The sequence below is a fragment of the Aotus nancymaae genome, unplaced genomic scaffold (assembly GCF_030222135.1).
Source record: "Aotus nancymaae isolate 86718 unplaced genomic scaffold, 86718_ANA_hifiasm-v0.15.2.pri h1tg000040l, whole genome shotgun sequence".
NCBI classification, from domain to species: domain Eukaryota; kingdom Metazoa; phylum Chordata; class Mammalia; order Primates; family Aotidae; genus Aotus; species Aotus nancymaae.
This window is the reverse complement of record NW_026988454.1, coordinates 35,740,325-35,759,589: the sequence shown is the minus strand read 5'-3', so window position 1 is coordinate 35,759,589 and position 19,265 is coordinate 35,740,325. Positions and strand designations below refer to the sequence as shown.

The 19,265-nt window shown below is 38.5% G+C and overlaps 1 protein-coding gene and 1 pseudogene across 1 annotated transcript in view; one reads left to right on the top strand and one right to left on the bottom strand.

Moving 5' to 3' along the window:
• Positions 1-19,265, top strand: part of ENPP1 (ectonucleotide pyrophosphatase/phosphodiesterase 1) — an 86,635-nt gene that overhangs the window by 19,951 nt on the left and 47,419 nt on the right. The gene's annotated exons all lie outside the window — the stretch shown is intronic.
• LOC105732409 (volume-regulated anion channel subunit LRRC8B-like) lies at positions 19-3,063 on the bottom strand (annotated as a pseudogene).

The following is a 19,265-nucleotide window of genomic DNA, read 5'->3' as shown; positions in this document are numbered from 1 at the left end:
TTATTTAAAGTCCTGGAGCATACTTTTAAAAAATGATTTTGAAATATGGGTCTCTTTTCATTAGGTCAACATCTGTCTAAGCACATCTGTAAATATTCTGTTACAGGAAGAGTATTGAGCAAATTCTCTTCCACAATCAGACAGCTCTGTTTTAGGGACTGATATCTTTCCAGTTCAGGAGGAAGTGTTTCCAGTCATTACCAGTGAGCTCCAGATGAGGATGGTTTGACAGCTCACCCATTGAGGGGACAAATCCATCAAGCTATTTTTTCCCAAAGGTAAACATTGCAGCTTTTTGCACTGAAACAGCCCATCTGGTAGCATCTCAATATTATTGTTGGTCACAGCAAAGTACTGCAAATTACTTGGATACTGGATTTCTTCTGGAATGAAGGGGAAGTGGTTATAGCTTAGATTCAAATAATGTAGTTTGCTGCGTAGGAAAAGCTACAAGGGCAGATTCTCAATATTATTATGACCCCAAAATTGCTGCTCTAGGTTAGATAATGACTCATTTCATCTAGGAATATAAGCAATGTTACTGTGCCATAACTTGAAACAGGAAAGATTCTGAAGATGCTGAAACTAATGATCTCTTCCACAGTTTAAAGATTATTTCCCTTTAGGTCTAACTCATGCATATTATTCAGGCTGAAAATGGAGTATGGACTGTGTTCCAGGTCACAGCTGATCAGTTCTAGGCTTTTTGCATTGACCGTTCTTTTTCAAGTTGTTCAGCACAACCAGTTGCTTCCCTCATTATCAAGGGAACAATTTCTGCAGTGAAGGCAGGAGGTCTGGAATGACTTACGGGATTCGGGAGAGGCTTCTCTTCAAGTAGAGGGTCCTCAGATTTTTTAAGTCCCGAAAGCCCTCCAACTGCCTAGTACTCAACGGTTCAGGGAGAACACAGCCTCCCTGTGTAGCAGAGAAAAGGTTCCCACACAGGGGAAACATACCAGTCCTTCAGATTCTTCAGGTGAAATACCCAGTGTGGGATTTTTGCCATTTCAGGAAACTTCAGGCACAGGATTTAAAAATTCTCCTCCAAAAGAGCCAGTGCAGGATGGTCTACTACCAGAGACGAATGGTCCACATGATGCTCCTTGAGGTTGACCAGCTGTGAGACGGCAGAGGGCAGCTTCACCTCCGGGATCAGCTCCAGACTTAGCAGCTCCATTTCCGTGAACTCAAAGACATTGTGTGGAAGACCACTGAGCATAAAAAGATGCCGTTCTATCTTGTCCTGGGCATTTTTCCCAGGCTTATGTTTCAGTTTCTCAACTATCCATTTGTTATTGAGGTTGATCTGTTTCAGTTTGAGATCACTGACCTCTGATAGGAATATGGAGAAGTGTCTGGCATAAAGAGGATTATACTGATCAGCCAGATGAAGGATGAAGACAAAGTCAATCTTAACATCAGGGATGTCACTGTAGTTGCTTCTCTCTCTCTCTCTCTTTTTTTTTTTTTCCTAGCGGGAGTCTTGCTCTGTTGCCTAGGCTGGAGTACAGCGGCACGATCTCAGCTCACTGCAAACTCCACCTCCTGGATTCAAGTGATTCTTCTGCCTCAGCCTCCTGAGTAGCTGGGACTATAGGCACGCATCATCATGCCCGCCTAATTTTTGTATTTTTAGTGGAGACAGGGTTTCACCATGTTGGTCAGGCTGGTCTCGAACTCTTGACCTTGTGATCCACCCACCTCAGCTTCCCAAAGTGCTGGGTACAGGTGTGAGCCACCGCGCCCAGCCTGCTTTTTTCTCTTAACTCATCAAAGGAATATTGCTTCAAGGAACTCTTCAGCATCCACCACACCCTGTAGGAGGAAGTCAGACCATAGAGTATATCCAGAATGACACAAAACGAAGCCAGAAGCTTAAAGATTTCTCCCAAGGAATGGACACACTGGTAGTGCTTATATCCTATAAAAACCTGCACATCAACTGAACAGTCAATTTCAAGAGTGATATAGGTTAAAAAAAATGGGACATAAGTTATGATGAGCACAAACAAAATGACTTGGACTATTATCCACTTCAGATACAGTCTATAAATTATGTCCTTCTGTTCCATGTGCATGCCAGATCTTCTCATTTTTCAAAGATGGCTTTGACCTGTTGCCCCTCCTTCTTGTCCAGACCACTGGAAGTTGGGCTTTCTATGCTAGCTGACTCCAAACCCGACTGTGGGTAGGACAATGACTGCTTGCTGGAATCTATGTCAGCTGAACATCCTGAGGACGAAAGCAAAATCTTGGACTTGGAGAGTTTCAGAGGCCTCACTGACTGCTCAGCTACTGTTTCTGACAGGGTGCAGGTGGTCCATGGAGAATTGAAGCTCTTGTAAAGGATGGCCACAAAATGCTCAAGCCTGGAACTAGTACTGGGGTAGTGAAGCCAAAAGTTGCTGCAGGCTGCAAAGAAGAGTGTGTGCAAGAGCACCAGGTAGGGAAAAAACTTTGCAAACCAATGGAGCTGTTTCTTGTAACAGATGGCATTGATGTGGGAGTACTGCTGTCAGTGGAGGTCATTCTGGATTCGGAGTGGGAGCGGAAAGTCGTGTCCCAGGATTAAAGGATGTGTTTATGTTGGCTTTTGGGATGTCCCAAGGCACGGCACAGTGGTTGTCAAATTCCGCTTTGTGTGAAGACAGCGCAGAACCCTGCTCTGCGTCAGCTGGAGAGCTCCGGGCAGCCTGCCCACCAGCAGCAACATAATTAACATGTTGTAATACCAGAAGACGTCTCACCATAGTTTTAATATGTGATAAGATGACTGGGCATCTGCTAAGAAACATTTTAGCTCAGTTAGTGTAATCGTGCCTTTTCCTTCTAGGAGGACAGAAATAAAATGAAAAAATATTAACTAAATCAAAAATGCTTCAGTCAGATGGTCTGCACCTTTCAAAGCTTCTTAGACACACCATCTCTGTGTTTGTCTTCATTCCTACAAATGCTGGTCAACTGGAACCCTGCAATTAGTCTCAATTTGAAAAATTCCCTGTCTTTGGCCACAGGGTCAGTGGTGGACGGAGCTAATGAGTTGCAGTACCTGTGGGCCATCCAGGTAGTGAGGTCTCCTAGGCAGCTGGAAGCACAAGCTGGAGCCCTGCACAACTCCAGCCCCGGGCCCTGCACCTGCGCATTCCCCTTCCTTACCTATTTTTAAATTCTGTCTTTAAGTTGTTACTGTAATTGTGGTGGAATAAGTACTAGGCCTTTACAGAAATTAGGTGGTGGTTTATATCTCCCATTTCCTGTCTGCAGGAAGAATTACTAGAAATCCTCTGTTAAGTTATCTTTTTGTTTGTTTCTACTGAGCCCATCTTTCAAGGATAAACACAAGGTGATCGAATGACTATATTCCAAAAATTATTTCAGAATAAAACAGCAATTAAACTACATAAACTTAACTGCAGATTATGTTCTTTCTACCCTTTGTTTTTCGTCTCTGACTCACTATCTGCATAGGTGAGATACTTGCCTAGGCAAGAAAAACTGTCTTTTGGATAAGATTTATAAGGCTTTTCCTTTCAGTCCATCTGTTGGGTCCTCTGCCTGAGGGCAGAAAGAGCTGTTCTGCATCATTAATAAGCTGCTTTCCTCCCTTTCCTGTCTTACAAGCTGAACTAAACTTTACAATTCTTTTCTGAAGTAATTCATTATTACTTTTATTTAATGACATATCTTGATAGTTGCTGCAAAAGAGACCAACTATTTTCAGGATTGAGGGACAATTTTTCTTTTTTTTGAAATCCAACTGAAGCAAGATCTAGCTAAAATATTTTTTGGCATCGAAGAGATTTGAGAATTGGGAAACAGGATAACCCTCAAAATGGAGAATTCATTGCCTGTATTAAATTTAGTTTAGATTGTACCTTGGGATGTCTGTCTGTCTATCTGTCCATCCAACCATGTATTTACCTATCTTGCTCTGATTATTTACTGTTAGTCAGAGTCCAATTAGAAAAACAAAGCTCATACTCAGTAACTTACTTAAAAGAATTTAATATAGGAAACAAATACCACAAGTGTTGGAAGAGTTAATGGTCAAACAGGGAATGGTGGGACCCTAAGGCAACCCTTAGAAGAGTAATGGAAGGAAGCCACTACCACCTGGAGAGCAGGAAGGGCAAAATAAAAAGGTGGTGAAACCAGAGTTGAGAGCTTAGGCTTCGCTGTAGCAGCTGGGACCCTGGGGAGATGCAGCTGGTGCACGGGTCCCACCTGGAGCAGGGAGGACAAGGTAGATACGTTCTGATTTCTCCCTTCCTCCCGTCCTCCAATGTTCTCTTTCCTGTTGGCTTATTCTGGCCTGATGCTTGGAGTCTGGGAACTTGGGAAATAGTAGTCAAAGTTATTTCTCTGAGCTGGCAGATCAAAAGAAAGGAGTGTCACAACTTGGGTTTCTTGGGAAACAGACTCAGATGGAAATGAGCGTGCCTGGGATTTCATGAGAGTATGCTCTTGAAATCAGCACCTATGGAATGCAAGACAAGGAATTAGGGTTGTACAGAGAATGAATGTGAGCTTCAGTGCTCATTGGGTGTGATGCTCATTGGCAGCTATGCAGCTGTGGAAGGCAAGGCAAGGAAGCAGAGCTGTGCAGAGGGTGAAGGTGAGCTGCAAGGCTCACTGGATGTGATCCTCATTAGAGGCCATGCCCACTCTATGGACCTTCTTAAACTAGTGTGAGACCCTTTAGAGTGGTTCAGGAGGGAGCAAGCTGCCCCAGGAAGAAGAGACTTTGGGCTAAGTGCCTGTCTTTAGCTGAGATAATCCCTATAGGGGACCACTCCCAGCAGCTGGAGGAGCAGTGCCTTCATCTCTGAAGGGAAGTCCAGGCAGCCCACCACAGTGTCCATCACAGGGAGGGAAATGATGTGAAAACAATGTCTGCGCATTGTGGATTTTGAAAACTCATACATTGATGAAATGTATAAAGTGAAAGTTCAGTTTGCCTTTTTCCCTTAATTCTGTTTATGATTTATATATTTCCATGTCCCAGCCTGTAGATCGACCCGTGTATGTTAAAAGATTTATTGATAAAATAAAACAATGTTTACAAAAATAGTATTACATGCAAAAAGATGAAACAAAAGTTGTATATAAAATCATTTCTCAGTTATATACATATATTGGCTTGAGTGTGTAAATGCATTTAAAATAATTACAAGAACATAGGGTCAGGCTGGGTGGCTCACACCTATAATCCCAGCATTCTGGAAGGCTGAGGTGGCCTTGCTTGAGCTCAGGAGTTCAAGACCAGCCTCAGCAACATGGAGAAAGCCTGTCCCTACCAAAAATACCAAAAATTAGCTGGGCATGTTGGCATGTGCCAATAGTCCCAGCTATTGGAAAGGCTGAGATTGAAGGATCACTGTGGGAGAGTGAGAGTGAGAGAGAGAGAGAGAGGATCAACATTTTAAAAATGAAATGGAAAATTTTTGGTAGAATAATATGGATTCATGCCTGCTTCTCTCCTCTCTTTTTTCTTTTTCCTTTCAATAAATATACTGTTTGAGAATAGTTTTAGATTGATGGAAAAGCTGTGAGGCTCATGCAGAGTTCCATATACCCTATACCCAATTCTTCTGTCATTAGCATCTTACATTAGTAAGGTACATTTGTTACAACTAATGAATCAACAGTGATACATGATTATTAACTAAAGTTCATACTTTATTCAGAATTACTAGTTATTTCCCTAATGTCTTTTTTGTTTTTTTGTTCCAGTACCCCATCCAGGAATACCACATTACACTGAGTTGTCATGTCTCCTTAGGCTTTTCTTGGCGAAGCGTCTCAGACTTTCCTTGTTTTTGATGACCTTGACAGTTTTGAAGAGTATGAGTCATGTATTTTGTGGAATGTCCTTCAACTGGGATTTGTCTGATGTTTTTCGCATGATTATACTTGACTGATGTATTTTTGGGAGGCACATGACAGATGGTAAAGTGCCATTCTTAACACATCATTTCAAGAGTATCTGCTATTAATATGTCTTCTCATTGATGATGTTAACCTTGACTACCTGGCTAAGGTAGTCTTTTTCAGGTTTCTTTGCTGTAAAGAAACTCTTTTTTTGTCCCTTTCCATACTGTACTTTTAGAAGGAAGTCACCTTAAAGGGTAGAGAGTTATATTCCACCTCCTTGATATTGGAGTATCTGCATAAATTATTTGGAATTCTTCTGAATTGGAAATTTGTTCTCCCCCTTATATTTATTTATTCAGTCTTTTTCAGTATGGACTCATTAATGTGTATTTCATACTTTGAATTGTAACCCAGTACTCTGTTTTTTTTATGTTTTTGCTCATCTTGTTCCAGCCTTGGCCACTTGGCAGTTAATTTCTGTGACACTTTGACATGTCTGTGTTTGTATGTGTTTAGCACTTCCTTACTTTCTGGAACTACAGAAAGGTTCTCTTGACCTGTTTTTTTTTTTCTTACAGATTTCTTAATATTCTTTATAACCATAAAACTAGTGTGTAGAATCAAAAGTCAGTTTCTCCACCCTGCAAATTAGTAGTGGACTTACATAAACCTTTGTGCCTGAACTCTGTGCATTTACCAGAGATGGGCATCACACCACCCTTATCTCCACAGCACTATGTGTGTGGATTAGTTTTCAGACATCTCCCTTTCTCCAGTGAAGTGATAAACAACCAGGTTATTACCTCAGAATGAAGCTGGCCAGATGCACACTTTACCTGGGGAATGATTTAGGCACAAAATCTGGGAGGAGGCGAAAGGCAAGCTTGCTTCCTCATGTGGGCAGGGAACCATCTTGGTTTGTGTGACCAACTTGATAAATTGATCTCTGTTCATCACCTGGTCATCAGCTCTGTAGGCTCAAAAATCTCTTATAGTTTTTGATGTGTCAGGAGTCCATGAAAGGCTTGACTGGACCTGTGTGATTCAGGGTCTCTCATGCAGCTGCAATTAGATGGTGGCTTAGAATTGGAACAGCAAGGGTTGGGGCATTTAGGTGCTATCCAGGCATCTTTCTCTCTCTTCATGAAGTCTTAGGGCCTCCCCATGCACAGGGCCTCCCCATGCATAGGGCCTCTCTATGCACAGAATAGTTGGGATTCCTCATAGCATGGTGGCCTCTGTGTAAGGGTAGCTGCTTACATGGAGGCTGAAGGCTTTAAGAGTAAGTATTCCCGTGATAGATCTACCTAACTTTAAAATAATTGGATAGTACTTTATGTTGTTTGGATTTACCAAATTTTATTGTATTTGCTCCATTATTTATAAACAGAAATTTAGGCTATTTGTTAAGTTTTTGCAGTTCCAAACACTGTTACAATAAATATCTCTGTAAGGCAGATAAGGTAAGAAACTTTTAGAAAGGAACTTACACTTCTGTGAATTCAGTGTGAAAGAGTCTATATCTCTTCATGTGTTTGTCAACACTTATGATTATCAGTCTTTTTTAATGTTCATTTTGTTGGGTAGAAAAGGGACTCCTTGATTTGTAGTTCTTTGATTTTTTTAATGAAGGTGAATGTTTTATATTTTTATTAGCTATTTTCTTTAAATAGTTGGCTTATTACTTTTGGTATTTTAAAAAATTGGGTTATTTTTTTCTACTTGATTTTTATACCCTATTATCTATTGTGATATACCAAAAATGTCTTATCCTGGTTCCTCTATCCCATTGTAGTGGGTTTTTTTTTTTCTTTTTGGCTTTACAGGAATTCTCAATTTTTATGAACTCAAATGTATCAACTTTTTCATTATAATTACTGGATTTTGTGTCATACTTGTAAAGCAAAATTATAAAAATATTTGCTCATCTTTTCTTTTGGTGATTTTATTTTGTACCTTTAAACATTTTCTCCATCTGCCATTTCATTTTGTTGTCAGGCAAGAGATAGAAATCTAGTTTATTAAGCACTTTCCTCAAGATCTTTTTTCTCAATAGATTACTTTTCTTAAGCTGCCAAAGTAAATCAGTAGAATAGATAAAGAAAGGCCACAAAAAAAGCATATTGCTACAGTGACAGTCCTACTGAAGACAGGAGACAGTGAAACCATCAGACCAAAACAGAAGTGTTGCTATTTAATAATTCTGTGATCACTTCTGTGGGTTAACTATTTGCAAATCTAAGTAGAAGTTCCAGTGGCTGGAGGCTGTATCCAAGGAGGGACCCTTTATCCTTTTTAAGAGTGATTCAGCCGTGCAGTTGAGGTGTTTTCTGTCACTCTCCTTATTGATGAAATGCTTGTGTCTCAAGATTCAGTGACGGTCTGTGAGTCATGGAGTAAAGGTGGACATTAAAGCTTAATGAAACCATTGCTTTATACTATGAGATGGAGGTTTTATTCTTTGACCTGTAACTTCAGAGAGAAATGATCTGTGAAAGCATGTGGCGAGATCTTTGCAAAGAAGTATAACCAGCAGAGCTTATAGGTGCTGGTTATCCTTTGCTTTGAAAATGTTTCGTACTTATTGAAACAAAAATGAATGAGTATGATAGGAGAGGAGAATCACTGCCCTTGAAATGTCAGCTGTCTGTAGGGCTTACAGAAACCCAGGAAATATTTCAAATGTAAAGGGCCTGCTGCAGGTGAGTTTCTGACCTCTTTTCTACTTTGCCTGGGGAAGTGAGGCTCCAGGGCTGGTGTTTCAGGAGCTTCTCATGACAAGCTTCTCATTCCAGTGGCCTGTGTTCAACCAAGAATCTTATGAATGTACGTATTTGAGTTAATAATCTTTCTTTTTTTTTTTTTTCGAGACAGAGTCTCGCTCAGTCGCCCAGGCTGGAGTGCAGTGGCGTGATCTTGACTCACTGCGACCTTCGCCTCCTGGGTTCAAGCGCTTCTCCTGCCTCAGCCTCCCAGAAGCTGGGATTACAGGTGCCCACCACCATGCCTGGATAATTTTTTTTTTTTTGCATTTTTGGTAGAGACAGGGTTTCACCATGTTGGCCAGGCTTGTCCCGAACCCCTGACCTTAAATGATTCTCCTGCCTCTGCCTCCCAAAGTGCTGGGATTACAGGTGTGAGCCAGTGCACCCAGCCAGAGTTAATAATCTTTAAGATACGAGGGTACAGGATGTAGGGTCAGGGTTATCCAAATAAAGGTAGAATTAATTTCCAGGGAGAAGTAAATTTGTAAACATTTTATATGTATTAGGGACCATAGAAAATATTTAGTCCAACTCTTTATTTTTATTGGCAAAGGGGCATAAGTAATGTAACTTTCTCAAGATCACAAAGCTCCAAAAATAATACATGTCTTAATTCAGATATAAAAGCATGAGAGTTACTGGTTCCTTTGCGGTTATGGTCACAATATTGCCAAACTTCTATTTTTAATTGAAAATGGCTGGAATTTTAATATGTAATTTACTAACAGTTTAACTGGTAAAATGTGAATCATTCCTGCTTTCTTAAGCCAGTCTTTTAATTTGATATTTGATTTTAACCTTTCTTTCTAAAAAAATTATTTTGTCAATTGTCATTGCCAGCTCCTGTGAGTTACTGATAGTTTTCTTTGAGTCTGTTCTTCAAAAGCTTGTTTATCAGGATAATTAATTAAAAAGATAAATGATATAATGATTATTTGCTTAAATATCAGAAGTACTAAAATACTAAAATACCTTTTTCTGGATTGCTAATTTTAGGTTAGAGAAGACTCTAATAGTTTTATTTATTTAACCAAATCTGTACTGTGTTTATCTAAAATAATTGTTTATTTTTATTATTTTTTTCTTTAACTTCTATTTTAAATTCAGGGGTACATGTGCAGAATGTGCAGGTTTGTTTCATAGGTAAACATGTGCCATGGTGATTTGCCATATAGATCATCCCATCACCCAGGTATAAACCCAGCATCCCTTAGCTATTCTTCCTGATGCTGTCCCTCCCCCAACCCCCGACAGGCCCAGTGTGTGTTACTCCCCACTCACGTGTCCATGTATACTCATCATTTTAAATAATTGCTTTGAACTGCATTTTCTATTACCAGTGACACCTAACATTTATTAGATTTAGGGGATTGTGTTTTCTTTAGTGTATATCATGTCATACTTGAAAGTTAAAAAAGATATACTTGTGATTATCTTTCTTTTTCACTTAAAGAAAGGTTAGGCCGAGCACAGTGGCTCACACCTGTAATCACAGCACTTCGGGAGGCTAAGGTGGGCAGATCACAAGGTTAGGAGTTTGAGACCATCCTAGATAACATGGTGAAACCCGTCTCTACTAAAAATACAAAAAATTAGCCGGACGTGGACATGGGGAACTGTAATCCCAGCTACTCAGGAGGCTGAGGTGGGAGAATCACTTGAACCCAAGAGGCAGAGGTTGCAGTGAGTCAAGACTGCACCTCTACACTCCAGCCTGGTGACAGAGCAAGACTCCATTAAAAAAAAAAAAAAAAAGAAAGAAGAAGAAAGGTTAAAGGCCCAGAGCCCCTAAGTGACATATGGGGACCACTTAAGGATTTCTATTTTGTGCTGAAATTGTAAAACTTCTCTACCTTCTCTAACTTTATTTCTCTTGTCTTCTGTTCTTTTAAAAGAAAGATGTGACAGAAAGCACAAAAAGATCCCCAAAAAGAGTGTGTGTTTTTTTTGTTTGTTTTGTTTGCCCAGGCAGGAATGCAATGGTGTGATCTCTGCTCACTGCAACCTCTGCCTCTTGGGTTCAAGTGATTCTCCTGCCTCAGCCTCCCAAGTAGCTGAGATTCCAGGGGCCTGCCACCATGCCTGGCTAATTTTTTTGTAGTTTTAGTAGAGATGGGGTTTCACCATGTTGGTCAGGCTGATCTTGAACTCCTGACCTCAGGTGATCCACCCACCTTGGCCTCCCAAAGTTCTGGGATTACAGGCTTGAGCCACCGTGCCTGGCCGAGTGTACGTGTGTTTTTTTAAAAGGTAAATATTGTTCTTTTTATTCACAATTAGAATCCACTTAGATAAAATCGATTAAACTCAGCCAGCTACTGATTTTCCCCACTTACCAAATAATAGGAGAGCTTGGTGTTTTTTTAAATGCACGAGATTCATGTCACTATTTCTGACACAAATTAGAAGCAAGTACTATTTGAAATGATGGTATTTCATTAATCGTTACTGTAAAAAACATGGGTAGATGGTGGATTATTGGAAAGTCAAACAACTTTGCTATGATATGTCTTTGAAGCATGTTTTTGTGGACTCCCATTTTTACATCACTCATTTTAAAGTCAATATTCTTTTATGTTTGTGGAAAGTGTGGTACTGGCATCCACAGGGCAGAGATTCTTTTTATCCATAGAAGCAGGAGTCCCTTTTAGGGAAAGTGCTTGTGATCTTAGCTTGGTTAGAGCTCACACAAAGAGGTCCTAGAAATGCTTTAGCAGCTGGGCTTGAGCAGGTAGTGACAAGTATGACCTTATGTATGGATCTGTGCAGAGCCAAAGGAAACCTGCTGTTAGCCTACCGATTGCTGCTGCTTGTCAATCTTTACAAGCAGTGGTTTGGTAATAAATGGCCTTGTCCACCAAAAACAAGAGTGAGTTTTCTAGCTTATTTGGGGTTTCTGTTGTCATTATTTGTGTATGTAGTTTAATAAATTGTTTAAAAGTTTATAAAGTCTCGACACGGTGGCTCATGCCTGTAATCCCAGCACTTTGGGAGGCTGAGGCAGGCAGATTGCCTGAGGTCAGGAGTTTGAAACCAGATTGGCCAACATGGTGAAACCCCATCTCTACTAAAAATACAAAAACTAGCCGGGCATGGTGGCACATGCCTGTAGTCCCAGCTACTCAGGAGGCTAAGGCAGGAGAATCGTCTGAACCCAGTAGGTGGAGGTTGCAGTGAGATTGTGCCACTGTACTCTAGCCTGGGCGACAGGGTGAGACTCCATATCAATAAAAAAACACAAACAAACAAACAAATAAAAGTTTATAAATAACTCTTCCATTACTTCTTTACTACTTCCCCTTCCTTCTATCATTGTCATTTTCAACTTATGCCAGCTGTAAGTTGATAGATATTCCTGTAATGATTCCTATAATGATTTCTATAATCTTATTTGAGACCAGTTAATGAAATAATAATTATTACCATTCTCATAATTTCCAAGACAAACATAATTATGAGGATATAGGGCATTCTGCTCTAAGGCAATTATTATATTAGATGTTGCCAGACATTACATAGGCAGGCATTAACATTTAATCTTTAGTGTCTTCTACCATGTCTCTTTCGCTCTTAAATCATTGAGTTAATTGTATTCATTTTATTTTGTATTTCTAGAAATTTTATTTTTTTTAGCTTTCTAGATCTTTTTTAAAATAATATACTCTTTTCTGTTACTATTATCTGTCTTTCCTTATTTCTTGTTTTGAACACTATTTGAAGAGATAACAATTCAAGAACTCGTGAAAGACACCAATCTTTAGATTCATGTAGCTTATTGAATCTTAAGCAGAATAGATAAAATAAATATATGTTGACAACAGAATAACTTTGTAGAACACAAAGTTGAAAATAAAAAAGTTTAAAGATATTGGAGAAAATAAGACAGATTCACTTCAAAAGTATGATAATTTGATGGCTGGATTGTCAGTGGCAGTGATTAAAGCATGATAGTGTAATGATATCATCACTGTGCCAAAAGAAAATAATTGCCAAACTGGCATTTGTATATCCAGTAGAAATATCTTTCAAGAATGAGAACAAATCAAGGACATGTACAGACTAACAAATACTGAGAGAGTCTGCCATCAGGAAAAATCTAAAAGATGTACTTTAGGCTGATGATTCCAGAGGAAAGCTGAGAAGAAAAAAATGCATAAAGAAAGTGGTAAATATTTGGAATGTCTAAATGAACTTATAAAACAGTGATGTCTTAAGGGGTTTAAAAGTTACAATTATAGTAATATTAAAAGAAAAGTCTGAAAAGCTATAATCTAAGCATCCATACTAACAGTAAGAAAAAAACAAACCCAAACTCAGAACATTAAACCTAGATATGAAAAGAAGGAAAAATAAGAGTAAGATCAGAAATTAATAAAATAGCAATAAGCATACAAAAGAGAAGGTAAGATTACTCCTGTTTAGCCTAAGCAAAAGACAAACAAAAAAAGGGTACCAGTACGAATAATATCGGGAATGAAAAAGAACACAAATAGAGAAGCAACAGACATTGAAAATGTAACAAGGGGCTGTTATAAACAACTTTCTAACAATATGTTCGAAAATGTAGGTGAAATGAAAAATTACAAGAAAAAATACAACTTATCATAATGACTCTGGAACAATTAGAAAATCTAAGTAATTCTGTAACCCATGAAGAGATTGAACCAAAAATCAATAAACTTTTTACACAGAGTTTTCTAGGCCCAGATAGTTTCACCACTGACTTCTTCTAAACCTCTGAGGAGAAACGAACTCTAATCTTACTGTCTTCACAGCCTAGTTTTGAAGTTAGCATAGCCTTTCACTTGACAATCTTTTTACTATTGGTGTCCTGGAATTTTGCAATGATGTGAATTGATGTGAGCCTTCTATGATTTATTATTTTGGATCCTTGATATTAGGACTTTTTAATGTGAAGTCTTATATATGTCTTTTTGAATCCCATTGACTATACTTAATAAGGTATCTTTTTATTTCTAATGCTTTTTTCTCTTCCCTTGTCCCCTTTACCCTTCTGTGCTGATCTTAGACTTTTGTTGTAGGCTTACCTCAAATGACTGGTGAATCATGGTGGTTCATTTATATTTAAGAATGAGAGATTAGGTAGATTCATGGAGCTGTGAATATTCCGGCAGAATTTGTTTATTGGAGTTTGCTTAAGGTAAATAGGCAGAGAAGGAGCTTACTGTTATGCTGAGAACCCCTAAAATGCCAGAATGAGGAAGAGTTTACTCTGGGTCACTAATACCCACACTAGCCCTGTGGTTGTCCTGTGTATTGATTCCAAAAGTACATGGGTCCACTGTAGAAACTTTGGAAAATAAATATAAACACTAAGAAGATGACAAAATAACTTGTAAGCCAATCCATCAACTGTAGATTCATGTATAACCAAAAATCAGGACCATATTACTCATTCTGTTTTATAATCTATTATTTGTACTCAATAATGTGTCATTTTCCCATCTCATTAAATATTCTTCTAAATCATCACTGTTAATAGCTGTATAACAGTCTGTTATATAAATGGTCTATATTTTCTTTAGGTATTTTCCTACTCTTGGACATTATGTGTGTGTCTGTTTTTCTCATAAATAGAACTGTGATGTATATATTTACATCTAAATATTTGTACATACTTTCTTAGCCTTAGTATAAACTCCCAGAAGCATAATTTTTGAGCCAAATACTGTAGATGTTTTATGGCATTTGTTTTAGGATTTTTCTATAGCTACTTGTATCAAAATGCTTGGATCAGTCTAAGGCTGCAATATATTAAATGTACAGATAGATATGTATCAGTAGAAATCTCTAGCATATTAATACAAATTCATGTTTACATGGATCCCCTTTTCAGTAGCATGGGCTGGAAGGCCACTGTATACATATAACTAAAATGTCTAGTTCCATCATTTCCTGCAAAATAATGTGCTGTATTTCTTCTCACTGTATTCTGTCTTTTGGACATATTTCTTTGCCACTGCATGGTCTTCTGCTACTGTTGAAACAGATCACTGTAGAACTAAAACAAAAGATAAGAGAAAAATGTTAATGCACTCGTTTATGGCATTTAAGAAAATAGGAAATAGGCTGTCCTGCAGTTGGCAAACATTGGTAAAGTTGCACTGTCCCTTTGGAAGAATCTATAGTGGGTTCAGTCCTTTCAGTGATTGGATATTTCTAGTAGGAACTATGATTTATTCAGTAACCCTGTGCCCCCGTCGCCAGTCTAGGCGTGTTTTTTACATTCTGCCCAAGGCTCCTGCCAACTTTCTGAGGTGGGTATTATCACCACTTCGTAGATTTAAAAATGAGGCTTAGTGAGGATTTGAAACATGCCCTACTTTCACAGCTGCTGGTTGTCTAGACGTCAGAAGAATGCAAGCCCCCGTGAGAGCACTGCAGTTATTTTGTGCACAGGTGTACCTCCAACATTGGGTCAGTTCTTGAGATGTAGTAGGGTCTCAAGAAATATTTGTTCAACGCTGAATAAATGAGTTGATAGGTGGTATTTGAACCAGTCATTTTGAACCTGAGGCTGTTTTTACCAGGCAGATGTCAATTCCTTCAGTTTTAGTGTTTCACTGAGAGATTGTGAGATTTGTCTCTACGTGACGTGCTTCTCAGTGCTAGACGTCTCTTTTCCTGATTTTCATGTGACTAGTTAAATCAATGGCTTCACATCAAATTTCACTGCAGTTTTGGAGGATCTTCTTTAGATAAGTCTAGCATAACTAAAATGATACTGAGTGTATGAGACCAAGCATGCCTGAACAGCTGCTTGAGTGAACTTACAAACTTTTTAAAGAAGAGATTCTAACTTCTGCTTTGAGCTTTTGTAATGCTTGAAAGTTCTTCAGGAATGTGTTGTCTTTGAGTCTCCCTTTGACTCTCTTGTAGAAGTTTCTTGGCACTGGATTTACTCAATAGGATTGAATTCCCATCCGCCAGCAAATGTAATCCCATGAAGACTCCCAGCATCATGCTGGTCTGAATTCTCACAGTTCTTTTCAGAAAGCACGCAACTTTGGTCAAAGGTCGGAGGACTGATAGGCAATGTAGCCAGCTAATTCATTTCAATTGGCATTTTTGTTCCATCATCACATTGGAATACCACATCCAGCAATCTCCCATTTCCTAAAAAATTTTTTTGTGTGCATATTTATTGTAGGTATCCTTTATGTAAAGCAGACACAATGACACTTAACAAACTGACTTTGTCAGTTCAGATGAGGAAAATTAGGGGATTTATGGTTTCTCCCCAATTATGTTTAATAAATCACAGCTTGCTGATGTTCAGCTTAACGATTATTTAGTAATGTTTGCTTTGCGCAAGGCACCATACTAGGCATGGAAAACCCAGCAGTGAGTAAATAAATCCATGCCTCTCGGGAACTCACAGTCTAGTCAGAGACAGACAAATCTTACAGGGCATGGTAAGAGCTGCAATAACTAGGGGTGAAGAAAGACCTAGAGAAACACGGTGGTGGCATCTCCTGGGTGAAGAGGGGCTGGCAAGTCCAAGGCCTCATTTCCCACTGGACTCATAACATAGCCTTCCACAATGATCCCAAGGGATCCTTCTGGGATTTGTAAATCCAGTCCTGTCACTTTCATGTTTCAATGCCTGAACACACTCCACCTACTGTCCCCAGGCTACCTCGGGACTCTTTTCTCTCCCCTTTCCCTTCCCCCTCCTACATGCCTCCTTTACACTCTGCCTGCCTATGTTCAAATATTGCCACAGATACTTATCAAGCCCCTAGTCCTTGGCAAGTTACTAACCTCTGTAGCTCAGCTTCCTTAAACTGTGTTAATCATAATCTATGTTGTGATGTTATAGTGTGGATTAAATAATTTAATATAAAACTCTTAGAAAAGTACCGGGCACATAGGAATTACTAGAGAAGTGACAGTCATGATTGTTGTTATTTTCTTTTTCCCAGGCTGGTGTTGTCTTCCCTACCTCGGTGGCTTTGCATGAAGCACCATGGAGTATACGTTCACCACTGTGACGTTCTTAGGTTGCTTCTAACTATGTCATATCTTTATCATCAGCCTATGGCATCATTTCAGAGTTGTTGACTTTATTAGATTTATAAACTCTGACATTAGGATTTCAGCACAAATTAATTTTTTTTTTTGTTTTTGTATTTTGCCACAGAATCTTGCATTCTGCCACATTGCATCTTGCAGATACTCAAACCTTTGTTTATTGTTAGAGGGGAGGTCCCTTTTTTTCCAAATCTTTCTTTGTAAAGCCGTTTGAAACCCTTCTCTTCTTTTCTGCCCTCCACTGTGTTGTTAGTATGTTAACATTTTTTACATGTTTCTACCAACGTCCATTGCAATCGTTCATTTCAATGTTCCCACCACCCAACTTCCTTTGTTCCTCTCTAAGGGTAGGAGTTGTTTTCTTTTTATCTCTGGTCTTTAGCACAGGGACTGCACACAATAGACACTCATATTTCAATGCACGCCTACTACAGAAAGAATAATACACATGATACTAATGCCATTGTATTTGAGGGAATTGGTGAGGAAAAAGAATTTTTTTTGACTTTCTTTTGACTCACTAAATGTCTAAGAACTAATGATTTAGTTAACTAAACAAGCAGGAAACTCCAAATATTTCAAAAACTTTGCTTTTATTTTCTGTCTCCTAGTTTCTTGTTTTCTAAGATTAGATGTTTTCTATGGTTGCTTGGAAGATATTAAAATTTGAAAAATACCTAGATTGTTACGGAGATTAAAATAGATGGTAGATTATGAAATTGATGAATTAAAGTGCTTTGAGAAGAAAATTCAAACTGAATTAGATTTCACAACTCTGAAAATTGTTGAAGGGAAATTTCCTACTAAAAATCATTCTGATTAGGTATTTTGTAACAGTAGTAGATATTCTAAATTTTGTCTTTGATGGATATGACTATAAATGAGAAATGATCGTTTCTATTGTCATACTTTTATTTCAGTTCTGTGCTATGCCTCATCTTATAAAAGGTAAATCTAAGAACTTCTTTTTAACAATAAAGAGGTGATTTTTAATAGTCAGCATGCGTCTTCGGCTACTTAACAAGAGGATAAAGAGCTGTATATAAACCATGTGTATTTTAAACCAATGGTTACCATTTAAATGCTTACTTACCACCTAGTTTTTCCATAGTAGTTTTCCTGTTCGTCTAGTCCTCCTATTCAAATACCCATATTCAATTGGTCCTGCCCCTTTCAGTCATTCCACTCATGCCTTAATTCTCTTATCCCCTTTTGTTTTCTGTTTCCCCCATCTTTTCCTTTCCCAGGGCATGTCATCTTTTTTTTCCCCATTTTCCCACTTCCACTCCTAGAATTTCAGGCCATTCAGCTTTGTTACATTCCATGATTTCAGATTAAGTTGGGTTCCCAGAGCTTGAGAGTTTTTTTATTCTTCCCTCGTTGACTTAGTCTTCATTGTCCCCACTGGTTTATTGCCATCTTTCACATGGGATGCCCTAAGCCCTCTCTATTCCTTCCACACTCCCACCCAGATGTTTCTCATTTGGCCAAGATGATCGAAGAGGTTGATCATCAGTTGTTACTAGCTTCCTATTGTTATACCTTAGTTTGTTTTTTGTGTGTATGTGATTTTGTGTGTGTGTGTGTGTGTGAATGTGTGTGCGTGTATCTTTCTCTCAGCCTTCTGACATGCCTATCTCTGAGGCTAACCCCCTGAGAGTATTTTATTGTATAGGTAAAACATAACTTGTTCAACCAGTTTCCTTAAAATGAGCTTAGGTCATTTCTAGGTTGGTTAGTTTGTTTTTTGTATGAATACAGTTTTGAAATGAACACCCTTGGACAACTATTTTGCCCCCTTGTGAGAGTACAGGCAGTACTATCTTTGCATAATTATCTGACATGTACAATTTTAGTTACCATAGTTTTATTAAATAAAACCAGTTTCCAACAACATAGTTCAAATTTCATTTACCAAGGTATATTAACTGTGAGTAATTGCGTAAAGTACAAACTTTGCCGCTAGCTCATCAATCCACAAATCACTGTGCAAATAGCAAGTGCAAATTTTGGTCAGTTACCAGTTGCATCATTTCTTTCAAAGTCTTATCAGTGAATAACTCTTAGGTACCTTTTAGTCATTTCATGCACAGACAGCAAAGCATGTAGTTGTGTTGTTGCTTTGTCTCAGAGGTGAACTTACATGACATTTTCTAAAAGTGGATCACCGAAAAAGTGAATGGACTGATAAAGAATGAAAGTGTAGTAAAGAAAAGAAAAAGTAAGAATGCTGAAAATGAAATTGAAGTCAAATGTAAATGGATTTGTGGAAGAAACAGCTAACCATAGGAATGCTAGCACTGCCATGGTGCAACAGACTCCAGATATGAAGCCAGAGGAATCTAGTGAAGCTAAATTTTTTGACATGAGCAGAGTAGTTGTGAGAAAAAGAGTGAAGATATCCCAGAGGAAGTGACAGTGTCACAAAACTTCCTTTTGGAGACATTTCATAATGTTGAAAGTGCAAAGGTTACATTAAAACACTGGAAACTGATCTAAACTTAGAAAGGAATATGGAATATGACAATTCTCCAAGGCATAGAAAATATTCCCACTCTGTATTGTGAG